Source organism: Nansenia antarctica, assembly GCF_963989245.1.
Source record: "Nansenia antarctica genome assembly, chromosome: 3".
NCBI lineage: Eukaryota > Metazoa > Chordata > Actinopteri > Argentiniformes > Microstomatidae > Nansenia > Nansenia antarctica.
In genome coordinates, this window is record NC_137688.1 from 11,749,438 (window position 1) to 11,757,263 (window position 7,826).

Consider the following 7,826-nt stretch of genomic DNA (forward strand, 5'->3'; position numbering starts at 1 on the left):
ATCAAGGCTTGACTTTAATCCAAAAACTTCACCTGCAGACCGGTTCTCATCAGCTTCAATGGACTTAGTTTCAAACCAGTTCAATTGGACGTAGGATATTGGCCATACACGTTACGTTATCATAATATTTCGATACTAGTTAAATTAAACTACTCACAGTTTCGTTATTGCTCTGACACAAAAAAAGGCGTGGGACATTTAGAAAACACCCATGCTGTTGTTGCTGCTGCATGGTCTTCACTGAAAAGAGGAAATCGAAATCCGTAAATAAATAATACTTAAAACAAATTACTCTTCAAGAGAAGGGAGAAGAGAAAATCGCGAATAATTGTTCACCGCATTAGAAACGTAACATGATGCATTTTGGTGGGGATGCAACAGGTGCACCGCCGCTGCGTCACTTTTCTCACACATTCCTATGACACATAAAGAACATTCAACACATCAGAACATTTAACCAAGTAAAGGTCGACCTTTCATTCAAGTTTAAGCCATGTGTTTAACATCTTTCTCATATCACATTCACCAAAATGTGTGCCATATTTTAGCTGGTTTCAAATAATCCATATGAAACGATTAGAACGTAGCCTAATGAGTCATGTATTAAATATAGGCCTATGTCTGACTAATTGTGATGTCCTATCACGAATTAATTTATCCTCAGATACTTATTTCAATCATTTTCTACACCCTCATTTAGACCTCAATTAGGAGGGGTACGTTTGCCAAGTAAAACTTAAACGAACGTCTCCGCAGTATTGACCTGTACATTTTGATCAAAGCAGTTTGAAAAGAGTCCACATTTCAAGTTTATCCCATTAGAAATAGACTGCTGGATAAAAGGCTCATGTACACCAAAACTATATTGCACTCTAGTAACTGTTTTTCTTCTCATTTATTTGAAAGTGAACATGAATGGAGGGTGGGAGGCAGGTGTCAAGAATTGAAAAACGTAAATCATACTTTACCAACAGTGAAAACACAACTTTATAACCATTTACCCTTTCCCCGTCGAAATATTTCATTTATTTACAGCAGAACTCTGAGTGGAGATGTTATACCATCCTTTCAAAAGGTGTATAGGCCTACACGCCTTCCTCGCAATGTAATGTCGAGGTAAATAACCTATTTATATTTAAGAATTCACCGTTCAGCATTTCTACATGTAGGCCTGTAGGCTATTTTGTGAGGCAATTAAGCAATTAGATCTATGGAGTGTAGAATCAAATGAATGTGTTCTGGTGGATGACGTGGGCCGGCGTCAACAAAACTCAATGTTTAAGTTCACTTATTTAAAACCTAAAAAAGTATATTTCAATAATCTTCTCAAAACACATAGGCCTATGTGAGTATCTCGGACTGTATGACACACACACGCACACGCACACGCACACGCACGCACACACACACACACACACACACACACACACACACACACACACACACACACACACACACACACACACACACACACACACACGCACACGCACACACGCACACACTGACACAATAATGACCGAATATTCAGAACAATTTACCGTCTTCGATTTTCCACAGCACGAGGCATTATTGTTCGATCCTTCTCTTTAAATTCACAGTATACTAACAAACCACCTTGACGTTTGGATGCAAATGTCACGTCGGAATTCGACGTTTGGATGCAAATCTCACGTCAGAATCTGACGTTTGTCCATAAACGTCGAATTCTGACGTCTGCCGTGTGAGACCAGGTGGGAGTGATACATGTTTAATTGGTAGGCCTATCTTAGGCCTGGGTCTGGATTGTGAGATTGTCAATAGGACCAGCGTGAATGCATTGTTACATACAGGCCTACAATCACGTAGGAATGTTTTTTGATTAAAACATTTTGACACAAAACGTATTTATACATCAACGTTCAGGGACAAAACTTGCGGGCGTCATCCGCCCTCGAACACCGATGCATGCGGTAAAGGTGAGCATCGAAACCCCCTCTTCTTGTTATTCATATATCATTGCAGCCTGGTCTGGACATCGAAAATAACTAATATTCGACTATGAGTGATAGATTCTGACGACCTATTTCCTGTTGAAATGTTGTGCACGCAGTGAATGGATATAGCGCTTCCTTAAGTTGGTCAGTGAGAGAGTTAAGGCCACATGGCTTTGGAGGAGGGTTGACTCAGTCCCTCTGTGTACACTCAGGTCCAGTGTTCTGCCAACAAAAGGGGGCTAATCCACGTCATTTACACAATGCACAGGGCCGTGTTTACATGGGATAGAGGAGGGCCTCAGCTTTTTTTTGCCACCGGACATAAATGCTGAAGCGGTGCATCGCCTTCTTGTGAAAAGGGGCCTATTTCAGAGCGATAGGTGGAGGACACTTCGTGGGTTTTTAATCACTTTATTGTAACTTCCTAATGATTTTGCAAACGTCTATTATAAGGGGGATCGCCCTGTGATCCCCCTTATAATAGACGTTTTCAAAATCATTAGGAAGTTACAATAAAGTGATTAAAAACTCATGAAGTGTTCCATAGACCAATGTCCGCCGACACACCTGGATTACAACATTCGCATATCTATTGATTTAGCTTGGGGATCAAGACAACATAGTCAAATGTTAGGCCACGATAATATAATGAAGCCGCTTTTGAGACATTTGCAGCACAAGAGGAGATATCTGAATTGTAAATTACAAGGGCTACATTGAAATGATGAATCTTATGAATCGAAAAGGAGTTATCAAACCAAATGTGACCACATTTTCGATGTTCAACAGCAACAACTGTGTTGGCTAAATCGTAGCCTACTCCTATGCCTTTATATTGTTAAAGGCCTGGTTGTTGTTGAATGAATATGTCTTATCAACTTGAAATAATTCAAACTCGATAGTCAAAACGAATTGGATGGGTTAGGCCTAATTCATAGGCCTATATGGGCTACTTTGTACCAGTGTCGTTGGCCGTTATTTCCTGTTGTGGATTTTGCATTAGTCAACTAAAATCACATTGCTCCCTTATTCCGTATAGGCCTACAGCGTTTCCTTTTCGCAAAATAGCCAAAAAACATTCGGTTATTTGTCTAATTTGTATTATATGTGTTATTGGCTCTTCAAAAAATATTCCCCTGCAGTAACATTGGATTTGTTGTGCCAAACATGTTTAATTGAAAAAACGAGGCCGACCTATCTAACAAGAGCATTTCCTTGATGTTCTACTTTTCACATCACGATGTACCTGTCCCAACAGGATGGAAAGACCCAAAAAAAAGCATAATTACAGAAACATGAAACAGCACCAGGGCTAGATTTGAACAACCTATTATACCCTATGAGGTATTTTGAAGTTGCGAGAATATATTATAGACATAGGCCTAGGCTATATATTTATCAACTACAATGAACCCAAATGTTTTTCTGTTGCACTGATGGCACAGATTATCATGTGACATACGACAGGGGCAACGAAATAGTGACCTTTAACATCTGCTCTTTGATCAGTGTAAATATTGATAGCAGCTGCCTCGCCATATAAAGGGTGACCCCTAAAAAATACAATAGGTCGCTCTTCCTGTAGCCTAATTTAATTAGTTTATACAATCATTATGCACACTATCATAGTAATTGTAGGCCTATAACTCTCAATGTGGTCATATAAGGAAAAGGCATGAAATTAATAGGTCTATTATCGGTAGTAGAACAAACAATAATATTTAACTATACCATAATAGACGTATATATTGTATAGGTGTGAACACAACATTGTAGCATAAGAAGGCAGCATAAACACGTGGTTTACATGGGCAGAGGGGGGACTTAAAGTAAATATGCAAAATAATAATACCATGCGTTAATATGACTTCAAACGATCAAAGCAGTGGCCGGGCCTTTAAATTAAAGGCTAGCCCACCAAATACAATTTATATCCCTAATCTCATATGGACTAAATGCCATCCCAATCCTTAGCCTGTTGGCCTATTATTTTTAAAATTCTGTCATTAATACGATTTACTAGTTATTTCACTCACAAACCAAGTAGCCTATATATGCAGTTATCTCCGATCTGCAGTCTTTTGAGTGTCCTTAAAGAGGCAATCTGGAATCTCTACATCCATTTTTTCACTTTTAAATTAATCATAGCCATTGATTCTTGAATAATATAACGATGCTGACGATCAATTGTAAACAAAGACTGTAAACTATGGTTAAAACTATAGTAAAACATGTTGATCTCATGGATGGTCAGTCCTTGCATCCATCGATCATTTGAGAGTGGTTACATTTCTCCAGCCTCATTCCTCCGTTTTTTTACCCCAAAAAGTGGAACCACTTTGTTATTGTATGAATCCCAGATTGCCTCCTTAATTACTTTTTTTCATGAAGTGTGGATAATAGTGTCAGGTAAATTCCTGCGGTAGAGTGAAATATTCTTCTTTAATCGCCGCTAATCCGGTTCCTCATGGTGCGGAGATGTGAAGGGCAGGCGGCGTCACGTGGCGTTCAGGTGGGCTCTCAGGTGTGCCTCCCGCTGCAGGGGGGCGCCAGGGATCTGTTCTAGACGTTCTAGGCATAAAACCAGATTACCAGATCATTAGGAATGAACTGCTTTCTCCCGGGAATGTAATTAAGGCTAGTTTAAATGGACGTTAAGTGAGAATTGAAGGGCAACTTTTGTTGATATTTCCATATTATATTATAGGCCAGCTAGCCCATATTTCTTTCACATAAATCAATAAACCATCAGTACTATAGGCTACAGAATTAGGTTTTTGCTGCACGGTTGCTCTAATTCCATCCTCGTGACAAGATGATGAGATGAGATTGTGTATGACTACAGTTATAACAGCATATACCTACCATTATACAATTGTTGGCATCTTTTGAGTTTGATAGAATTTGTAACAATGTAGCATTATGGGGGCATACAAAAAAAATATATTACAAGAAATATGATTACAACGAATACAATGACTGATTCCTAACCCTAATTCCATGAACATTTGATATGCTTGGAAATTATTATTACCTAAACGTATAATCTAAGATGTGGCCTCTTCTGAGTCAAGGTCAGATAATATTCTGACATTAAGCTGAAGAGTTTTGTCCTGCAGTTACAGAATATTAGCAAAAGTTTCTGACTTCACAATATCTGTGTGTGACACCCCTTGAAATTACCTTCCAAGCATCCCTCATTTGTCGTCACTTGGAAAAATGAAAAACTCAGTCTCTGTTCTGGCAGCTCCTATGTCACTCTTAGGTGGGGAGAAACTGACACAGATAGCATGCTCATACTGGATCTCTGGAGACCCTGACTTCAAAGCAGACCAAACCCCACCCCGGGAGCACCTGTGACAACGGAATAACTGAAATGTGAATGTCACGTTTGTCAAACCTAACCGAAGACTGACACCAAGACTTTGGAAACACATCACAACACAAGGTTGAACAGCATCTTTCAGAGACATATCCTTACATTGCGTCTTAAGGACCTCAGAGATTGATTATTATCGACTAGAAGAGATAAGTGGCAATGAATATTTGTTAGAATTACATGATATGATAAAAGGGGAGTCGCAAGTAAACACGGTTTGGGGTTCCACCCAAACAACCACGTTGACAAGGCATAGTCGGAAAGTGTGTCACGTTCCACAGACCTGTCAACTGACAAGGACACAGCTTGAGGTTGATGGTGATCAATTCCCAAACCAGTGACAAGACAGGCCTCGGATAGCAGCACTTTATGTTGTACAAAGTCTCGTCAGGTTGGATAAGTTGTCAACTTTTTATTTACCGTACATGGCAAGTTGTCCTCTCTCGCTCCTGAGTTTCAGTTGCTATGGAGAGGAGAACTCTAAATCGGAGCTAAAACACAGTGTTCTATCTAAGTCTGAGTTTTGACCTTTTCAGATCTCCATTTGGGAGCAGTCAAGGAAGTTGCTCTGAACCTGAGCCTGGTTTAATGGATTGACATATATAGCACCTTATTCCAAAGCACTTTACAATGGCCTCTCATTCACCGATTCACACACACACACACACACACTCACACACACACACACACTCACACACACACACACACACACACACACACACACACACACACACACACACACACACTGCTCATGCACTGGCCTGCACTGGCCTGCACTGCACCGGCCTGCTCATTGGGAGCAATTCGGGGTTCAGTGTCTTGCCCACGGACACCTCGACATGTGGCCAGCCGGGGTTCAAACCACCGATCATTAGACGGCGGCTCTACCTCCTGAGCCACAGCCGCCCCTGGTTTCTCTTGCCATAAGGACACTGATCTAACAGGTCTAATACTTGAGCTTGGTCTTTGGCCACTATTTCCAAAGTGAAATTTGATACCCGAAGCACTTTCCTCTTCAAAGTAGGCTCCTGTTGTGCTTTGTGACCACAATAGTGTCAATCTCCTACTTTCAAGGCCTCATCTCTGTGTTAGCTTTGAGTTGCTGTCTATACATCTCTCTTGGAAATAAAGTTGAAGCTTTGAGGGCTGGCCTGAAAACAATAGTGAACAATATCAGAAATGAACAAAAATGAATAATTCAATGGATATATATTCCCATTTCACTTGCATGAAACATTTTAAGATTCGAGATGTGAGTATAGCTTTTTGTGACCAATTTCAAACAACACAATTGTTTTTGAATAGTCTCAAAGGTAATTGATAGAGATGTATTTTAAATATTATTATTACACCACAGGGTCACATAGTCAATATAGTAACATACACTAATCCTCACATCAAAATAAATAACAATTGAAACATTAATTACAAACCATCTGGTGTACTCATCAAAGTCATGACTACACTATTAGATGTTTGACCATTTCTGTGCCAAATACACAGGTTTGGTTTGCATCAATGTTATCAGGTGAATCATCTGTAACACAAATTGGCTGTAGCAGATTTAGTGGCTAGTCCTGATGATGTTTTAGCTGTTTTGTTATAAAAAGGCTGATTTGAATAGATAGCCCCTGCATAAATACTCAGCAGTTCCAGCTGTTATGATAAGTATCATGTTATGAGGTTTATAGATAAAAGGAGAACCTCCAAAGTTCTATCAGATAGAGGTAACCTAAACAAAAGCAAGCAGAAAGGCTGCAGCTCAGTCAATGCCAATAGTGATTGGGAACGTTCGAATGACAATGATCAGATGAAAAGAGCGGCGATCTCAATAAACTTGTCATTCAGCCTTTCAGGGTTCAATCATATCTGAGTTATTTTGCATAACTATGAGTCCACGTTTCTAATCCTCAAAGGGTCTCGGTGCTACTTGGCTTTGCACTGTAGTCATTCAAGGTCGCAACCCGGCAGGAAATATGGGCTGCCATAGCAACACAAAGATGGCTTCTGAAGGCTTAGCATAATTCATCCCTAATAGAAAAATAACAGCGCCAAATCCCGTCCTTAGTGAACTGGCTTATTCGACGGAGGCAGACTCCCACCTGTGAAGCACATAGTCACCACACCAATGTGCAAAGACCACTACGAGATGAAAAAGGTCCATCTTTGAAAAGGGGGATGGGGGGCCTCGGACCAAGCCAAATTCTTTCTCTTCTCTGATGCCGAAAACAGCCCACAGTGTGTCTCTGACTAGCTTGAGGTTTTTGAGACAGAAAAATATTAAGCTGCCAAATGAATCATAGTCTCCAAATAATACTTATCTTTGAAGAGCTTATCGCCTCTCTCTCTGTGAAAAAGTAGTTGAAAAAACAGTCTGCTCACGTTGGCAGCGGACCTCATTCATTCATTTTGAAGAAAACTGAAAACAGCTTACATCACGTGATAGATGTATATCAACAGAGATGAACGAAATT